Genomic DNA, 21,095 nt, shown 5'->3' with positions numbered 1-21,095 from the left:
AAATACCTCTCATAAATATTCGAGGGATGTATCTTCCAACTCGCATTTCGGAAGGAAGAAAAATTCTAAATTAGCTCTACTCAATCATACTTAATTGAGAAATAATTTGAGTTTATAAAGATTGAACCACTTCTCTCACATTTGTAAATGATCTCATGAATTAACAGATCATGTACATGCAAAAATTATATTTTAACTTCTAACTTTAAACGATATTCAGTTTCTAGATATTTGGCATAAATGTGCTGGCCATATTGATCAATAGAATGAGATGTAAATGATTCTGGTTGTAGTGCTACACACACACACACACACACATAATCTTGGCGTAAATGGCTGCACTTACACTACGTTTTGGTGAATCAAAGGGGCAAAGAAAAAATGAATAAATTATTGAGTTTGACATTGTGGGAAGAGCAATCTAGCTTTTCCTTTATTCCATCCTTAATCAAGCTTAATTTAATGAATGTTTAAAAAAATCATAAATAAGATTAAAGTTATGGCATTCAGACGATCAAGACATCTAAAATGCAAAAACGACTCAGATTTTGACTATAACTATAAGTTGATATTCAAGAAGCATCTTAGCTATGACATAAATCTGGTGATTTTGGTTCACTGCTATTCTAAACTTTTAATTTGTTGATTTTTTTATAAGGTTGTGATTAATTGTTATTAAATAAAAATAAAAATATATATATGTGATTGAATATTGATGGTATATATATTATTATAAATGAATACATAACACAAGAACTTTAAAAGATCAATATAATTTACACTAGTATTGGACTCAAATTCAATCTATTAATCCTCAATTATTAATGTCGGGTTCTTTTCCATTAACTTTTTAAAATTTGATCAGCCTTAGACTATTATTTTTTATTAGAAATGGGCCAATTTGGTAATGCTATTACTTTCAGAGTAATTGTTATTAGTTGTATTATAAAAATAATTAGTTATGAAAAGAATCAGTAAAAAATCTAGTAAAATTTATTTTTAAGCGAATTGTAGATTTTAAAAAAAGTTGTTTGCATTTAGTAAATATTCCTATTGAATTGCTATAAATGACTAAATTGGACTTAATTTTTTTAATAATTTTTATAAATATGTATAATATTTTTTATGATTTATATTAATAGTTGAAAACTAGAATATATATTTTTTTATTTTTTATCTCAATATAATTGGTATTTGGTTATAATAATATCTCTCTAAATTTAATAATTTTACTTCCTCATTAAATAAGGATAATTTTAGAATTTTACAATATATGAGAGAATATATATAGAATTTTATTAAATATAACGCTGGTTCTTAAAATCAAATTTTAAAAACTACCCTTCCTTGATTTTCAAAATCTATTTGTAGGACTGGTTGATTTTTTTTTAATTAAAAACCACCAAGAGGTGGGGGGTTAAACATGACTCCTACCTATAATACAAATCAGAAAAATGAGGTAAATATATAAGGAGGAGGACATAAACCAAAGCTCCTAGAATCAACGAAAATAGACACTAATAAACAAAGAAGAGCAAAGACAGCAGAAAGAAAAGAAAAGTCATCAATGCTAGCGTCTGACATGAGGAATAGCCTGCGCATCCAAATGAAGAATATCATATAAGATAGCAGCAAGATCCTGAGGATAGAAGAAATGTCGACTAACTCGATGAGAGCATGCCCAACTGGCCAAGAATCAATTGTAACACCCCAAATCTAACACGTGCGGGGCACACGATAAAGGAGGTTACTTACAAATCAAAATCCTTACACAAACGTCTCAAACTGAAATGCCTCAAATTTTTAATCAACTAAAACCATAAATCCATGTGTCTAGCACTAAATAATCTCTCTAAAGACATAAATATAACAAAAGTCTCATGACTCCCCAATTAGAAGTTCATAAGACAAATAAACTTACAATAAAAATGAGTTCATTCCTTCTCTTAATCAACTAGCAAAAGAAAACAAATCTCTAACCCCAATGATAAGCACACCTCTCAATAAGGTACCTAATCTATAAAAAGTAATGATAAGGTGTGAGCCGTCAACTCGGTAAGTAAAATCATTCCCAACACATTAGACTTATCGATACCAAAAATATTGCAAGCCTTCTTTTTATTAAAACATATATTATAATTCATAAATTTCATAAAACAACATATCACGATAATATGACATAAATTTATAGTAATTCATAATATCAAAAACATAGTTAATTATGAAAGCAAATCGTATAACACACACAAAAAAAATAAAAGATTAGCTCGTGTCATATAATGTCACCTAAATTCCCGGTGGCCCGGCGAGAAATAGAATCATAATCATAATATTGTGTGCACACAAAAACTCAGTACTAGTTCAGAACATATATATATGTTGAGTAATTTTTATTGCTATAGGTGTCAATGTGTAAATGTACACAACAAGTAATATAATGATGAGTATTCATATCGTCTCCACACGGATTGATGTTATAGGATTTGCTACAGCAATCTTGACAGTGCAATTTCAATCTAAATTAAAATAGAATAATTAATTAAGCTCATGAACTAGTTAAATTAAAAATGCAAATAACAAAATGAAACAAGAAAAATCTTAAATCAAAATCAAGGATGTACTCAATAAGGAGTAGTTGAGTGGTTAAACTCACTCAATGGTATTGACTATTTTTCCAATTAAGATTTTGTTGCTACAGTCTCTACTACAACACTGGATAGAATCCCTCATGCATCCTCAGTTTTTGCTTGTTAGATATCTTATATTTAAACACAACCTAACAATGACCAATTGTTACACTAACATTAGATATAACATTATGTGTTCTAGGTTCCAATTGCCCTACAAGATAAATCTCTATATCTAGTTTTTCACTAATCTTAGATTAAGCATGACCTTATTCAAACCGAGATTAACTCCACTTGGAAAACTCAATCTAAAACCATGTATTGCCTTAATTTATTCCACCAAGTCATACCTTTTTTAGGCTCATTCTTAGTTATTATCTATTAAATGAGTGGTCAACCGAAACATAGATTTGCAATAAGTAAAACCAAGACAAAGTGCTACAGCAGATTCAAAGCAACACACGTATATCAGTCAAATAACCATTAAGATCATTTAACACTCAACCATAACAATGTTTAGTTCATGACATGCTGTAAAACAATAACAAAATTAGTTTTAGCCATCAAATACATTCCCATTAAAAAGTAAAAACAAGAAAATAAAGATAAAATTGATTCCCACTAAATCTTGTGATCTCTCCTTATTTTTCCTTGAATCTCGTTGCAGCCCTCAATTCTTTCTTATTCTTTGTTTTCTTTTGTTTTTTCTCTCTGAATTTTCTTGAATGATAGTTCTCTCTCGTTTCTTTCATGTGTGCTCCTTTTATATCTTGAAATTAAGGTAACCAAACGCATGTGGCCTCGTTTCTCTTATTTTTGGAAACTTTGGCTCGCAATCTTTTTACGTCTGTCGCTGCTTTGTCAGTTAACACGCACGAAATCTTGTCTGCAGTTGCTACAAGATTACTACATCAACGGCTACAACATCTTCTCTGTTATAGACTTGTTTTATTTCCTCTGCAGTCATGTTCTTTTATCATCTCCGCAAGTCTGTTGTTGCAGTATTCCATCCATGAGATTTGAACTTTTTGGTTACCTAGAATCATGCACATAATTAGAGCACAAAATGATCTAAAACACAATCAATTTATTCAAATTAAACTTAAACAACTGCTCATGCAAAATGTAACTAAAAATGTAATAAAGACACATCATTTACTCTCTAAGTGATATTGGTTTTGGTCTTAAAATGCCATGATAACTCTCATTTCATAGAGTTATCAATATCGTATAATACGATCAGAATCGAAATTAAAATAACTATAGACAATGAACTAAAGTATTTAAATTCAATTCCATATGTCACGGCTTGCATGTGGCACTTTGTACTCTATGTGGCACTTCGCGACACTTTGTCCCTCGAGATGTGGCCCTTATATAGTCCCAAGAGGCAGCCCCTGAACAATCATAAATAATATCTATATGTGACCAAAACACTCTTATCAGACCTATAAAAGATCTAAACAATAAATTAGGCTTGTAAAACAAATTCCATTATAATATTTTATAAACAATTTCATAAAAGATAATCATTAGCAAAATAAATTGCATACTTAAAGGTGTTTATAATATTATTTAAAACTATAAACAAAATAACATAATTTTAAGATTCGAAAACATTTATATAAACTAATTTGCTATGAAAAATAATTAATCTTTTAAGAAGTATAAAAACACATACTTATAATAATATCAAAATAATTATACATTTACAATGTATTAAGAATGAAGTTACATACCTCGATAAAAGAATTAATCTAACACACTTCTAAGCCTCTAAAAACCTCAGACATCTCCAACTAGGGGTGGGCAAAATACCCGACCTGAACCGACCCGAAAAATTTCAGGTTAAGTTGGGATCGGGTTGCGAGTATAACCCGATCAGATGAAAAATCATAAACTTGATCGGGTTGTGATCGGATTGGGTTATACCCGACTCGATCGGATTGCTTTAAAAAAAATAACTAAACCTAAACCTAAACGCACGCACACCACACATAAATCACACTCACAGTAGAAAAGATTCACAGCACATAACACACAAACAAAAATACAAAACTCACAAGACACACACACACAGAGCAGTGCCGCGATCTGCTGACTCTGATGCATAAATTAGCAAGTGTACTAGTTGGCACAAGTAATATAATGAAGAGTAGAGTATCGTCCCACATAGATTGTATATCCTATTAGTTACCGAAATCATTCTAACCCTAATTTATTTGAACAATTGAATAAGCGAATTTAGATTAAAATAAAATAAAATAAAATAATTAAAAATTAAACAAAGATGCAGACAGTAATAGAAAATTACCAAGAGATTAAAACACTAGGACATCCGATTTCACCATAACCAATCCAATTTAATCCTCCATCTATGCTATTAAAGTTTATTACCCATGTTGACAGTGAATTTCCCTAATTCATTCAATATCTTCTCTCAAGTAATATTAAAAATACCTTCACACATTAACCCACTATATCTCTATGTGAATTTAAATATGCCAAGATTCATTAAGTTCCATGGAAATTCTTAGAAAAACTGTATGAATCACGTTGGCACATCTCTGTCTTTCGTTCAATTCATGGCATCCATTACACAGAGCAAAAATACATAAATCTCCTCTCGATCTCATTATGTATCCTCAAATCATTCAAATATTGGCCAAATATTTAAAAGCATTAAGCAGAATAATGAACACTCAACGATAGAATAATAAATTAAAAATAACATAAATTTATGGAATTAAATCTTCATAGTTAGGCTACATCATCGCCCTAGTAAATAAATTAGTTCATGAGAATATAAAGAAATTCCATTAATTTAATTGGAAACATTCAAGCAAGATAATAAAGAAGAGAGAAAGAAAAACTCAAGAATTAATGTGTCTTCCTTCTGCTCCAAATTATTCCTACTGCTCTCGGTTTTGCTCAAAACTTGCGACTGCTGCTCTATTATTTTTCTCTTTTCTCTTGGCTTCAATTCTTCTTGTGCGGCTGCCTTTCTTATCTCTTTAATTCTCTTGGCTCTAAAAACCTCACGGCTGCCCTATTCACTTTTCTTTTTGTAATGTTGCGCCACCTCCAAATCCTTAAATGGAAAGGATTAAAATTGCCGCCCCCACCTTTACAATCTTAGGCCATTATATTTCAAAATCAAAAGGCCCAAGTTCACATGCAAGCCATATTTTCTTTGAAAACTAATTCTTCAAATGCTACCCCACGTGCATGCATGCTTAATGATTAATTAAATTAAATCCTTTGTGACTTGTTCCAATTAATTCTCTTTATTTCTTTCCCTTTTTAATTCCTTCAAGGTGATTTCCTCCTGAATGTTCCGATTTTATTCCTCTTTAATCCCATATTGTACCTAAAATAACAAAATATAAAAATTAAGATAAAATTAATATAATAAGATATAATTTAACCTAAAATTAAGTTAAAGAAGTATTAAAATAATAGATAAATTTTGAACACATCAATTTCAACGGCAACCACCAACGGAGGCCACACACGCTCTACCTCCAGTGTCGCGATCTATTGCTGTCACTCTGAACTTCGACCAGTCTCCGCCGTTGCGCGTCCAGCCGTCTGCAATCTGCCGTTGCACATCCGCCCATCTACTGCCGCCAACTGCCACCGATCTGTTGCTGAAAACCCGTTTGTGATCTGCTGCTCCAAGGCCAAGCCTCCAACCCGAGTACCCAACCCAAGTTTTTGCCCTTTGTGACTTTTGATTTTGAAGCTTTCATTTTATGGTATATAATTAGCGTTAATTTTGAAGCTTTCACCTAACCCGATTAGAACTGAAATATCCCGAACTTAATTCGATCCGTTAACCCTAACTCGATTCTACCCGAGTTCAACTCGATTTTTTGACCTGATCTGAACTGACTTGAATATATATCGGATCGGATCAGATCGGGTTGTAAGATCAGGTTGTATTCGGATTAATATTTACCCAACCCGAACAACCCGAAACTCAATCGGGTTAACCCGAACCCGATTTTGCCCACCCCTACCTCCAACTCCTTAAACAATTAAAAGATATAATTATTAAGAACTTATTCTAAGAACCTAATTTTCTAATTCATACCCATACAAGTCTGATTCTCAGAATTTTAACTTTAAATCCAAAAATCAAAATGAGATAATATTTTTACAGAACTATTCTGGACATTCATGGGTATCTCATGCAAAATTTTCAAGAAGATATGATATAAAAAATATTTCAAAACTATTTATTTCTTGACAAATTTGAGACTATTTAACATGGAGTCTTAGGAAACCCCATTAACTATGGAAAGAATAAGTGTTTTCTACAATTACCCCCCATGAATCCTAATTATGGTTTGAACATCCTTATTAATAAGGGTTATAATGCCGTATATAATTTCTAATAAAAATTGAACTTCTATAATTTAAAATTATGGAAATTTGGCATTACATTAGTAGCAGAAGTATTCTCACGAAGCACATACCTAACCAGAATAGGAGAGGAAGATATAAGAAAGCACATCGGACGCAGTAAATAAGCATAATCCCAGCAGATAGGACCCTGAAAGTGAATTCATGAAACAACCGTAGCCGAGTCCGACTCTACCTCAAGCACAGAATAACGAAGCTAAGCAATAAGCTCCAACTCCTCGCAAACAGCCATGAGCTCAATATAAATTATCAGCTAGCGGCTAGGGGTGGGCACGGTTCGGTTCGGTTCGGTTCGGTTCGGAATTAAGTAAAACCGATTTAAATCGGTTATTTTATAAAAAGAACCAAATAAGAACCGAACTCAATAAGAACCGAACTCAAACGATTCTTTTCGGTTCGGTTCGGTTTTTTCGGTTCTAGGCCTATTGGGCCTATTTTGAATTTTTAAATTTTTAGCCCATTGGGCCTCATAAATGTAATTATTTTTTTCAACAATTAATTTATCCTAATTTTATTACAAATATTAACAATAAATACAAAGTATTCAAAACATATTTTATCATTAAAATCTTACTAACTATTAATAAGATACTCCCAAAATATGAAATATTAAAATTTCAAAATACATAACCAAACTCCAATACTCCATCTATATAAACATAATCATAATGTTATAAAGAGAAATTAAAATAACAACAATTAGTCAATTACAACTTACAACACAAAATAAAAAAAAAAATTACAAACAAACGCCAGCAACATTCTCCCATCTTCAACAATATCAACATCAACTTTAGGCATTTTCCAACTCAATATTTGGATCTATAAAAAAAATAAACAATAAATAATTAAATAAACAATCTATATAAATAAGATGCTAGTTTAAAAAAATAAAGAAAACTTACTGGTAAGCAACATCAATCAACTGTTATTTACTCCTCAGCTACTTGCTGTTGTTCTTGAGATTGCATTGGCCTAAAAAATTCTTCAAGAAATTGAAACAATTATATTAAAATAATTAATTCTAATATACAAAATGTTATAAGTGAAATAAAAAAAAACATAATAAATTACAATATTACATGTTTCAACTAATTCATAGAATTCAGCTTCTTCTTGACTTGGTTGTATTGTACACTCTCCTAATAGAGTTGAGCGAAGCCAATTTTGAGTGCATATTAATGACTCGACTGTTTTATGAGTTAAAGAACTCCTAAAAGGATCAAGAATGCGTCCTCCTGTGCTAAATGCTGATTCAGAAGCCACAGTAGACACCGGAATTGCCAAAACATCTTTGGCAATTTGAGATAAAATCAGATACCGAGGCCTATTCAATTTCCACCAAGTCAAAATATCAAACTAGGGATTACTAGCACTCTCACAAGTCTCTGACAAGTACTTTTCAACATCATTTTTTCCACTAATGTCATCATTTGAACTTTCTTTCATCTTTTTAAATTGTGTAAAATGATCAAATGACTCAACACTACTACTAGCACCATCATGAACAGCCCTACATCTCTCACCTCTATTTCGATTACTCTCACCACCATAGTTTTCAAGAAGCTTCAACAGCAACTCTTTAATATTAGCTCTCAATTCATCAACCTTTCTAATATCATACAAGCTACTAAAACACCATATAACAAAGTCAAGTTTGCAGCGAGGATCAAGCACATTTGCCACAATCAACAACATGTTAACCTTTTCAAAAAAATGACCCCAATACTTGACAAATTTTTCCTCCATCTTGTAACCCATTTGATTTAACAAAAAATCATTAGAATCAACAAGTGACTTCAAATAAATGTAAACTTTCCACATTTCATTCAAGAAATTATTGGAAGTGACTGTTAAAGAGCTGCTGAATTTTAAAGTCACATGATAAAAAACCGAAAGACACTTGACTAACCTCTTTGCATTTTCCCAATCCTTATCAATCGATGGCCCCACCCTCCTTTTTTCACTCTCATCTTCATCAAACCAGTTTGTATAATGGCCATCATCTTCCTTTAGCCTCTCAAATGCTTTCTCAAATGCTACCGCTTTTTCTAACATCAAATATGTTGAATTCCACCGAGTCAGCACGTCTAACACCATAAGCCCTCCACGTGAGATTTTCTCCCTATCAACACATGTTTTGAACTTTTGTAATTTTTCCGGAGATGATCTAACATATTTCACCGCATTTCGGATACTAGCTATTGATTGACTCACTTGTGACAACCCATCTTGCACAATTAAGTTGATTATATGCGCCGAACACCTCACATGCATATAAAAACCATTCAAGACCATCGAATTTCCACTCCAATTTGCCAACTTCTTCTTCACATAAGCTATTGCAAGTGTATTAGCACTTGCATTATCCACTGTAATTGTGAACAATTTCTCAATCCCCCAATCAATCAAACAATTTTCAATTAACTTCCCAATTCCATCTCCTTTGTGATTAGAAATAGGAGTGAAGGTGAGAATCCTCTTGTGCAAAACCCACTCTTCATCAATAAAGTGAGCCGTAACTACCATAAAGTTTGACATTTGCATTGAAGTCCATGTGTCGGGGTAATGCATACTCTGTTTATTTGCACTCAAAATACTTTTCAACAGCCCCTTTTCATTTTGATACAATTCAAGAATATCTCTTGTAATTGTTCTTCAATATGGTACTTCAAATTTCGGACAACAAGTTTCCATGAACTCCAAAAACCCTTCAGCCTCTACAAATCTAAAAGGTAACTCATCTTTGATTATCATCTTCACAAGTGCCATTCTACAAGCCTCTCTATTAAATCCTATGTGTGTAACCTTAGCAGTACCATCATCTTTACCTTTACCCTTTTTAAAAACTAGTGTCTATTGTTTTGCATCATTTTCAGCCTTCATTTTTTTACGCACTTTACATCTATCCAAATGAGTCGACAAACCACTTGTTCCAGAATTACTATGGGCTGCATAACTTCTTCTGCAATAATGACACTTAGCTCTAAGTCCTCCAGGTAGCTTCGAAAAATGCTTCCACACAAATGATCTCAACTCAATTTTTCTTTTGTTACTACCACTGACCCCTTCTTCACTACTAACTTGTTGCACTTCATCATTAATTTGTACTTCACCAACATTGTCAACCATTCTATAAAATTAGAACTATTATAATGTCAAAATAAAATCTAAATAAGTAAATATAGCCATTGTCCAACATATAATCAGCATCCATATTATAAACATAATCAGCAGTTATATATTGTAAATCATGCAATTTATATCTACACAATAATAGACATTAAATCAACCGGAGGAAAATGAAATTAAAAAAATAAAAAAAAGTTGCTGGACCAGGAGCTACGGGCCTTGTTTCACTAATTGTTGACACACACCATTCACAGAAACAATGTTGATAAGAGGGTGTTTGTTCGGGAACTCTTGGAAGTTTCACCAATCCCTTTTAGCTCATGGCCATAAACTCTCCTAATTGTTGCTTTCGTATATTTTCATATTAAAAAAAAAAAACACCGTATGTTCAGCTTCATTTTAAATTTCAAATGTAAGAGAATAACAGTTGAGTGGACATACGGATATGTCAAGCAAAGCAGAAACTGTCGCGCGGTGGCTAGCGAGCGGAAAAGAAGCTGTCGCGCGGTGGCTGGCGAGTAGAGAAGAAGCTGTCGAGCGGTGGTTGGCGAGCAGAGCAAAGCTGTCGAGCGGTGGCTGGCGAGCAGAGCAAAGCTGTCGCGCGGTGGCCTCAGGCCTGTGGCTGTGAGTTGAAGCTGTCTCACGATGAAAAGAAGTTGCAGCTTTCGCGGTGAGCAGTGTGTTGCACGGTGACACTATCGCCGGTGAGCAGCGTCGGCCGTGATTGCAGTGGATTGGGGTGGGTGATTTGGATTTGGTTTCGATTTTGAATCTTTGATTTTAACTTTAGGGTTTATTTTGGAGGAAATAAAGACTTACGAAATTGTAACACTTACATATATATACTCCTGAGTCCTGATTGTGTGTATGCAAGTTTATGTTAGTTATCTTACATAATCAGTTAAAAATTAACACATGTTTAATTTGAATAAAATTAAAAAATAATTCGGTTTTTCGGTTCGGTTTTTCGGTTCAGCTAAGTGAACCGAATACCGAACCGACATTTTGTTTTTTTTTACAAACGGTTATTTCGGTTTTTCTTCAAAAAAAAAAAACCGAACTGAATTAGAAAAAACTGTCGGTTCGGTTCGGTTTTTTTAAGACTACGGTTTTTTTGCCCACCCCTACTAGCGGCCAAGAAAAGATCCAAAAATAGCCAAAACCGCACTTCAATGATCTCGAAGAATATCACCCGAAGCAGCCATCCCAGATTGCCCCTAGAGAACCATCCAAAGTCACAACCCCAAGAGGTAACCTCATCTGAGAAACTAATTGAATCGACCTCTTAGGGAGAGTTATGACTCGCAAACCCTCGGTAATTCGAGAACCGAAAACTCCCCTCAGCTGGGAAGGCTTAAATCTAAAGCGGAACTGGCAAGCCTAAGATTTGATACCACTTGAAAGATAACCACATCAACAAAGAAAGCCTGGAGAATCAAACTGGAAAGCATTACAGGCTTTCCAGACTTACCACAAAATAAAGCAAGGCAGAAGGACTCACAGACGATTTCGAGAAGGGGCACACCCCCACCAGTGAAGAAGCAAAGCATAAGGGGTCAGAAAAATAATATCTTTCATACCTAAAATCGGCTGAAAATGAACTTAAACCTAGCAAACCCACGAGCAATCAATAAATAAATGTCGAGAGGTCTCAGCATCCTGACCACAAACACATTGAGAGCCAATGAAAAAGCCCCTTGAGCACAAGGCATCATCAATAGCCAAAAACTCGTGCAACAATCACTAGAGAAAAAAAAAAGAGCCCGAGACAAGATATGCCACTATAAATAACTGAAAAAACCTCATCCCTCAGTTTAGAACAATGCACAAACTCCTAAACTATCCGCAAATGAAAAATGCCATCAAGAGCAAAATCCCAACAGAGCAAATCCAACTCCCCAGTAGAAATGGGAACCAATAAAATTTGCTCAATAATAGAAGAAGGCAAAACAGCCTCCAGCTTACCTTATCTCAAATTGTACCCTACCAGTAAAATGAAACTGGCACAAAAGAAGCCTCTGCAGGGCTATAAATAACCAAAGGACAAGAGCCCAACGAACAATCATACAAAAAACTACACTCTCCATTTCCAACCAACCAACGCACATGACAAAAAACTACACTCTCCATTTCCAACCAACCAACGCACATGAGGCCTAACAACACAACGAATCGAGTAGAGGCGTCTCCAAATAGAAGAGGCAAGATAACGAAACTAGATCAAACTCGGATGTATAGCTTTGCAATATCTAGACTTCATATAAGAAGCCCATAATGAACTCTGCTCTTGAAAGTGCCACCAAAGTTTGAGCTCAAAAGCCTCAACCATATCATTAAATGACCGGATACCATGGCCACCCTGCTCAACCGGATAACAAACCGTCGGCCATCTACACCATAAAAATCAGTTAAATAGTCGCTCTAAGCACTAAACTACAGCCACATGAGAATGAAGGACATGAAACAAATGCAACGCATAGAAGACAACACATGACAAATAAACACCAGCTTTTTAACAAAGTAATTTAAAAAAATAGGATGAGTTGATTTTAAAAAGTAATTTAAAAAAAATCAAACATTAAAATTGGTTTTTAAATTTTTTAAATTATTTTTTAGCCTCTTAAATACAACTGCAAACGAGTTCTAAGTTAAACTACCAAATATGTAGTAATATATAATAATTTTAACATATTTCAATGGTATGAGAAAATATCATTTGTTTCAGCATGATTTTGGGGTCGACTAAACACTAAAAAAATGCTAATTTCTAGCTACCTAATCGGAAAAGACTATCCACCCAAATGAAGCGCCTTGCCCATGAGGTTCTAACATTTGAACCTTAAGTGAAATCTTCAAGGAATGATAAATGATTTTTAAAAAAAATTTTAATACAAATGTTATACCATTTTATAATACACATGATGAGTGTCACTTCATTTTTTTACGTATCGTTTGGGATATATAGAAGCATTTTTAAAAGAATTAAGAACAAGATCCTTGACGAATCCTCGAAAAGATCAATGAGTCCAGGGTGGTGTATCGTAATAGTGGGGTGTGAGATGGAGGGTGAAATAGAAATTGAACAGTGACCAACAGTCCAGCAGCAGAGGGCTCGGGCTGAAAAATAATTTCAGAAAAGATAACCGGCTGAACTTTCGCCTATACCCAACTATCAATGTGAAATTTACGCATTTTCCCTTTTATTTGATTTGTTGTCTTTTTTGGCCCCAGGGGAACCAAAATCTTAAAGAGTTGGATTATTGGCACCCCTCTATAATTTTCTATTACAATTACATTTGAAAACGAATATAAATTTAATATATCCCACATCTATTTTATCTATCTTTAAACTCTTATTTTCTCTCTCATCAAATTCGCACGCATAATAAGACTGTAGAATAATTTTAAAAGCAGGAAAGTAATATGAAATTTTGATAGATTCACAAACTAAATACGTTTATTTAAAAATAAGGGTGTTTTTTATATTAAATTTTAGTTTAATTAAAAAAGAGAAGAGTTATTGGCACCCCTAAATTATAAAACTCCTCCTTTATATTTACCATTATAGTCATAGTTAAAAATACAATAAAGGACAACAATCATCTCTTTTATGACTGTTTTTTTGAAAGAGCCAAGTACATCTATAACTCAACAACTTCACTCACTCCAATCTCCAATACTTAATTCTAAGTTGCTAAAAAATCTTATCAAACTTTTGAGTATAAGATAGATTTGGCAGCCTCATAATTTCATAAAATTATTATTTTAAAGAAAATGGTCATACGGGTGCTACGAAAATGAGGGGCTTTTATTAGGGAAGAAGAAGATGACATCAAAGATATTTAAGAAACAAAAGTGGGTATAAACAAAAATTATAATTATTTAATGGGGGTTTTAAGAGAGGTTCCAATAGTTAAACTAAAAAAAAAGTGTTTTAAAGGGATTACTGAAAGGCGTTAGTAGCTTAACTAAATCCTATTCAATTCCTAATGATTCACTGTCTAAGGAAGTTTAGTCCAATTGAATTGCAATCAGAATAAATTATCTCAATAATACAAGGCATAAAATTAGAAGAATGCATGGATGTTCTCTGTCCGATGAAATTTGAATCCAGATCTTTTTTTTTTTAAGTTTATCTTTTAATAACCTTGTGGTAGGGGTGGGCAAAATACCCGACCCGATCCAATCCGACCCAAAAAATTTCGAGTTCGGATCGGATCAGGTTGTAAATAGAACCTAATCAGGTGCAATTGTGTCAACCCGATCGGGTCGTGTTCAGATCGGTTGAAACCCGATCGGGTTGGCACAAAATTATATAAAAAAAAGAAATACAAAATAAAAAATCATAACCTCAAACCTTATCCTAATTGCTAAACACTCATTGTCACACACACCTCTCAACACTCACGATCCACACACACAAACCCTTACAAACAAAAGCCTAAACACTGCATATCGCACAACTGCACAAGCACTCAAGTAGCAGTGAGCAGCCAACTGCCGACTGGTGCGTCATCCACCCACAAGCGACGGCCTCCCTCTCTTGCAACTTGGAACCCACCACCGACAACCACACAACCCGTCGCCTGCAACTTGGAACCCACCACCGACAGCCACACAATTCGTCGCCTGCAACATCCTCCCTCAAACAAACAAACAAACAAAAGTCAAGTGTTAATAAGCCTTTTCCTAATCCGATCCGTCTCGAACCCGATCCGATTCGAACTCAACCCGTTTTTTTCAACCCGATCCAAATATATTTGGATTAGATCGGATCGGGTTATAAATTCGGGTTGAATTCGGATGAATTTTTATTCAACCCGACCAACCCGAAACCCGATCGGGTTGATCTAAACCCGACCCTAACCCGATTTTACCCAGCCCTACGGCTTGTGGCATGTGTTAGGCTGATATATAAATACATATATGTACTATAATGTCGTGAATACTAATTAAAAATTTCTAAAATATCAGCACAAAAATCATATCAACACTGGATTTTTGCCCGGACTAAATATTGCATGATAACACACGATCGAGCAGCTTCTTGGCATATAAATTATCGCGATGCCTTTGTTATACTACAAGGTAATTAATAATACACAGTAACAGCCATGCAAATAATCTCAAAATCGCTTTCGCAAACAAATTGACATATACATTATATGTTTTTATTTTAAGGTAAAATATGAACAGAGGAAGGAAAAATTATAAATATTGTCATGTAGACCGGCAATCAAAGGCAAGCATCCAAGCAGCAGTAGCAACACAAGCCAGCGCAACTGCATGTACAAACCCAAAAGAGAGAATTAAAATATATACACATTATATTATATAATGATTCATAAAGAATTATCAGATCACATAAATATAGTTGACAAAATAAAGAAAGCGTGCTTAAATAATAATTACAATCCTTTCCAAAAACCATCGCCTTTGGACTTAGTTTCGCCAGGAGGAGGAGGAGCAATTTCACCATCATTTGATTGATCTGCATATGGATGAGGTGCTGTCGTTGCAAATGACGGCGGATATGCTGCCACAGGATTAAAAAAAAAAAAGAACAATTAACTAACCAAGAAATCAAAGAATCGCTAAGGAAATTATCATTAATTGGTGCAAGAAACTTTAATTTTGGATACAAAATTTGTACTGCCTAGTTAATAAGTCACTACATTTCCAAGATAAGATAGCAATAGCATCAATAATACAACTTGCATGCATTTATATATATACATATAGAAGCTTGCTAATTACCTTGAAGCTGATTTTGATCAAGGTTGCTCATGTTGGATTCAGTGAAGTTCTTGATAAAAGATACAAGAGATGAAAGAGATAGAAATGGGATAATGGATTGAAGATGATGAGCAGTTAGGATTAGAATAGGATTCTATAAAAAGAGAGGAGATGTATGGTGGAGTGGTTATATGTTGAGGTCATTTTTTCTTCAAAGTAAAATTATAAATTATTAAATGGGTTGTGCGCTCATGGGAACACACACACACACAGAGATGTAATTTTGACGGGTTGCATTTCTTTTTGATAAGGATGACAAGACATGATGCAACTTAATTATAATACAGAATTGTGGAAGGAATCAATATCTTCAATATTTTATTTGACAGTAGAATTTAGGAAAGCCACCAAAGCCAGTGCAGAAGAGGTGATAGAAGGAACGAACATCCATAAAATATATAAAAAATAACGAAGAGTTTCACTTTTAGAAGCCTTATTTATTTATTTATTTTTGATAACCTCTGTTCACTCCTATAATAAATAAATTGGGAAGATTAGATGGACTCTTTCCAAAAATGAACAGGTTGGGCCAAGTTTGTTGGATCGAACTAAATGCCTTGTGGAATATATTGGACTTTTTGAAAGCAATGCATTCACGTCTTGTTGAAGGTCCAAAGCTCTGAATTTCTAGCTAGGTACTATTATATTTTTTTCAATTATTAATGCTTTTATTTATTGAATTACTACACTTTAACATATTTATATTTAGGCCTTATATTTGTGATTAGAATTCAAGTAGAATCTTTAAATCAATAACTTCAACAAAAAAATAATAATTTTTTTTTCTTAACGAGTCATAACAGAAGAGTTGTCTTCATCTCCTTTTTTCAACCATGAAAAATAAAAATAAAAATAACATGAAAGATGATTCAATTCCCCTTCATACATATGAGGAGTAAAACTCGCCCGGTAAGAATGTTGACACAGCTCGAATGAGCAAAAATTTTGACCTGTAAGAAATTGATTTTAAATAAAAAAAAAAAAAAAAAGGCAACGTAGATATTTGCTAAAACTCAGTAAGTCACACGCGTGATGTGGGAAGTACGTGAATCAAGCCTCGGTTTGGAGAGTTAAAAGGGATCACCAAAAATTGAGTTGCTGCTCTCCTCAGACTGCTGACCAATCTAATTCGTCATGTTAATTAATTAGGAGACACCTTTAAGAGTGTAGCCCTAATCTGTATTAACATTAAGGCAATACCTAGAACTAGACCTTTGCCTTCCATCTTGTTTTCCGGTCGCATTTTCCCCAAACAAAGAAACATATTCATTTTCATTTTTCAAAACTTCACACTACTATTGTTGGTTTAGTAGAAAGCAACCTATGCCCCAAAGAATATACTATGAATTGTAACCCAAAATACAAAATTGTTCTTCCTTAAAATATATATGGGTAATTGAAGTTTAATTTAATTTTCTTTTGTGTTATTTTCAGATGTCCGTAATAAGTTTGTAATTTCTCTAACGTGCACGTAGGCATTAGATCATATCTAACGCCATATATTTTATTGAATCTCACATGAAAAATTCATCTATCAAATCAGTGCCAAATAGACCCGACTTGCTAATTATACGTGAAGATGATCAATTCAAACTTGAATGCTTTTAATTCAATCACGCTTGTCTAGATTAGCTCTCTATTATGGCTGGAAAGAGTTGAATTTTTGCCAAGTGTGGGGCTCCATCCTGTGCTCACAGAGGTATGAGTCTATTTTAATTTCGTAAAAAATTAATTAGGTCGAGATCAATCTTCCTACTTTTTTTATTAGATTTTTAGGCCAAACCTTAGAATCATAAACTCTAGACTTTTGCAATAATAGATGTTTACAGAATTCCACCCTATGCAGTCCATGATTAGGCTTCTTTTTCTCCAAAAGATCAATTTAAGTCAAGATTGAACTTTTAAATTTTGTTTATTTCTTTCTTAGACAGATTAGGTGATGGTAATCTTCTAGTTATTGCTATCATTAGTTACGACACAGACAAAGAGTAATATAATTTTTTTTTTTATCTCAAGTACTAAAGTGACATCTATTTATTGAACGATCAATTTCGTAATTTAACCAAAAACTTAATAATGAACTCAATATTTTGAATAAATGAATATCACTTGACAAGATTGAAATAGAAGTTAGGTAGTGTTTGTTTTTTTGTCTGAAATCTAAATGGGTCTGAATTTTTCTAAAGTCTAAATGAATCTGAATATGAAAATTTAAATGACATGTTTTTTTTTAGTATCTGAATATAAGTGGCATCTTATTTATTTTTATAATAAAAAAAACTTAAACTTAGTTATTTGACATTTATATCCTTGTATATTAAAATATATAAAAAAAGAGGATTAGATTTTATAGTTTAGGAAATAAGTTATTTTACAGAGATATTTTTGGAATATAATATTACTTGTCATTCAGACATTTTCCCATTCAAATAAAAGTCACAAAAGTTTACTTTTTCTATTCAGATGTAAATGTATGAAAATCATACGTAAGTTTCAAAAAACAAACAAACAAATTTTAGAAAAGATATGAAATTAATAAAATTTTAGACTTTAGATATTTAATAAATAATCTCTTAATTAAAAAATTTAATATAGAAAAAGACTGAAATTTAAGAATTGATTGCATTGAAGTTCTCTTTCATCTCATTGTAGTTTCTAATTAAAGCGTGGCACATATCAAACGCATGGAGTTATTACAAAGGTGAATACAATTAGACATCGAATCGGATCTCCAGCTTTGACAAAGTTGTCCCATTACAAAAACCATATCTTTAATGCCTCACGTGGAGCCCTAGCTAGAGAAGATGTGAATGTGATCTTCCAAAAAGACAAGCAGCAAGAATAATGCAATGGGCCTAACACTGTCTGCAAATACCATATAATAAGTCATGGGAGAGAAATTATAATAAAGTGGCCATAAAAATAAATATTCATGCTTACATGTCTGCAATGAGAGCCCTAATAAAATGGCCCCTGCATTTCTTTAAACTCTTCTTTTAAGCTCATTTTGTTCTCATCCCTCCTATCAACAAGGACCCCATATCAAGAGAACGGTCAATTTTAACTGCAAAATTTACATTTTAAGTAGCGATTAGTTTTTTTTTTGTGTCATAGCAAGTCCAGAATGTTTATTCACCTGCCGCCTGCGCATGCTCGATCAAGTAATTAAACAGCAACAACGAGAGTCAAAAGTATACAATAATATGGCCGCAAAAAATATAAAGGACAAATTTGCCTTACCTAACGTTTGAAAGCAAGGGTGATGATTTCACCACGGTGCAAGTATTGAAGCACGTAATTCTTCGTACTCTCCTTCCGATTGGATAGAGGTAGATAATCTCTCCCAAAACAGAAATATTTCATAAATATTAGTGGGATAGATATTTCGTAGTATGAGAACGAAAATCTAGGCTGTCACATAATAAAACTTAATTTAGATTAGTCCATACATATTTTAGATTATAAATATCGGTAGATTCCTGAGTACTGAGGAAAAAAAATAAAAAATTCATGCTTAAGATGAAAAATTACTCTAGAAACAACTAATGAGTCATTCTCATTATCTTTGCAAATTTCCTTAAAACAAACAAGAAAACAATAACTAGTCAACTTATTACAGCATACAATTGATAATGAAACTTAGAAAGAAAACAAAATGCTCTACAGACACCTTTTAGAGAACATAAGTCTACTGATATGTAAAAAAGTTAAAGAAACTTATTTGACTAAGTGGTTTTAAGTAGGTTTGCTTAACTTGTCATTCAAGTTCAAATCTTGGAAGAGCTAAAGGATTAAAAAATTAATTTAGACTTTCTCCACCTCTATCTATAAATAAAATTGATTTAAAACTCGAATATAACCACAAAAACTGTATCCAAATTCCAAATTGGTCATTGGATTGAAATTCAAAGACCACTACAAAAGAAAAGAAAAGAAAATTGTAATTGCTGGACAAATCCAACGGCCAATATGGGATTCCTGCATTATAGTATAATCCTTCTTTAGTACGGGCACCCTCATTTTTTTTTATGCGAACATACTGTTAAACCATGCAATTTAATAGAGTTAGTTTTTAATGCTATTACACTGCACAATTTTATAATGTATTGAAAATTAACTCTATTAAGCTGCATGGTTTAACAGCTTGTCCGGATTAAAAAAAAATCAGGGCATCCGCATATATATATATATATATATAATTCTCTAGTGAGGATATATTCATTTTAATAAAATGAGAATGCTATAAACAGATATAAAAAATACAATATTTTATGTATTAAAATATATGTTTTATTGTATTTTAGTGTGCATCCTCACTTTACTAGAGAAGAATTACATGCATAATCATTATCTAATAAAAGATTTCTTAAATTACTAAAATTTAGGATAATCTAAAAGATAAGTAAAGCAAACACTTCAATGATATATATTTTATCTTATAATGTATTGAAGTATGTGTACTAGAGGACTTTATGATATTTCATTGGAAATATATATATATATAACCGTTGTCATCAATTTATACGTTGTTAAATTATGTGGTTTAATAGAGTCAATGTAAATATATTATTAATTATATAATTTTTTAATAAATTAAACACTAATTTTATTAAATATATGACTTCTTAATGTGTCCGTATTTAAAAAATATAATTTTTAAAATAGTCGTTTCAAAAGTAGATACAGAAGTAAATTATGGAAGTTATCTGTCCGATCACACTATTATTTGACCTTTCAGTATCCAGCACTATTGCTGAAATAAATATATAAACGAAAAGAAGACCAACTTTTAAGGACACAGGCCAGAATATGCATATTTTTAGCCACGTGTCATCCTCATTCAATGCTATCATATAATTTTTAACAAGGTAGAAGTAATCATTCTCTGAGTGAGTTACAAATTTACAATTCATTTCATTGCCACCAAAATTTGATGAGGAAATGTTATGTGCCTAGGTGGAAAAACAGCATTCCTTCCACAATACTACAAAAGACATAAGCCTGTTTTTTCTAAGAGAGTTGTGGAGAGGAGACAAGCGACTGCAAATGAGAGGATGACAGAAAAGCAAAGCAGAAGCAGATAGATAAGATATTTTTACTTTTACAAGTTTC

General features: G+C 32.7%; 1 long non-coding RNA gene across 1 annotated transcript; it reads right to left on the bottom strand.

Moving 5' to 3' along the window:
- Positions 1–14,141: 14,141 nt before the first annotated feature.
- Positions 14,142–16,217, bottom strand: LOC112498845 (uncharacterized). Its single transcript, XR_003066262.2, has 3 exons — positions 15,945–16,217; positions 15,600–15,723; positions 14,142–15,469 (listed from the first exon to the last, which is right to left on the bottom strand). It is a non-coding gene; the product is annotated as an uncharacterized LOC112498845 (long non-coding RNA).
- Positions 16,218–21,095: the final 4,878 nt, after the last annotated feature.

The sequence above is a fragment of the Citrus sinensis genome, chromosome 3, assembly GCF_022201045.2.
Source record: "Citrus sinensis cultivar Valencia sweet orange chromosome 3, DVS_A1.0, whole genome shotgun sequence".
NCBI lineage: Eukaryota > Viridiplantae > Streptophyta > Magnoliopsida > Sapindales > Rutaceae > Citrus > Citrus sinensis.
Note: the sequence above shows the minus strand (reverse complement) of the source record. Positions and strands in the feature narration are given on the sequence as shown.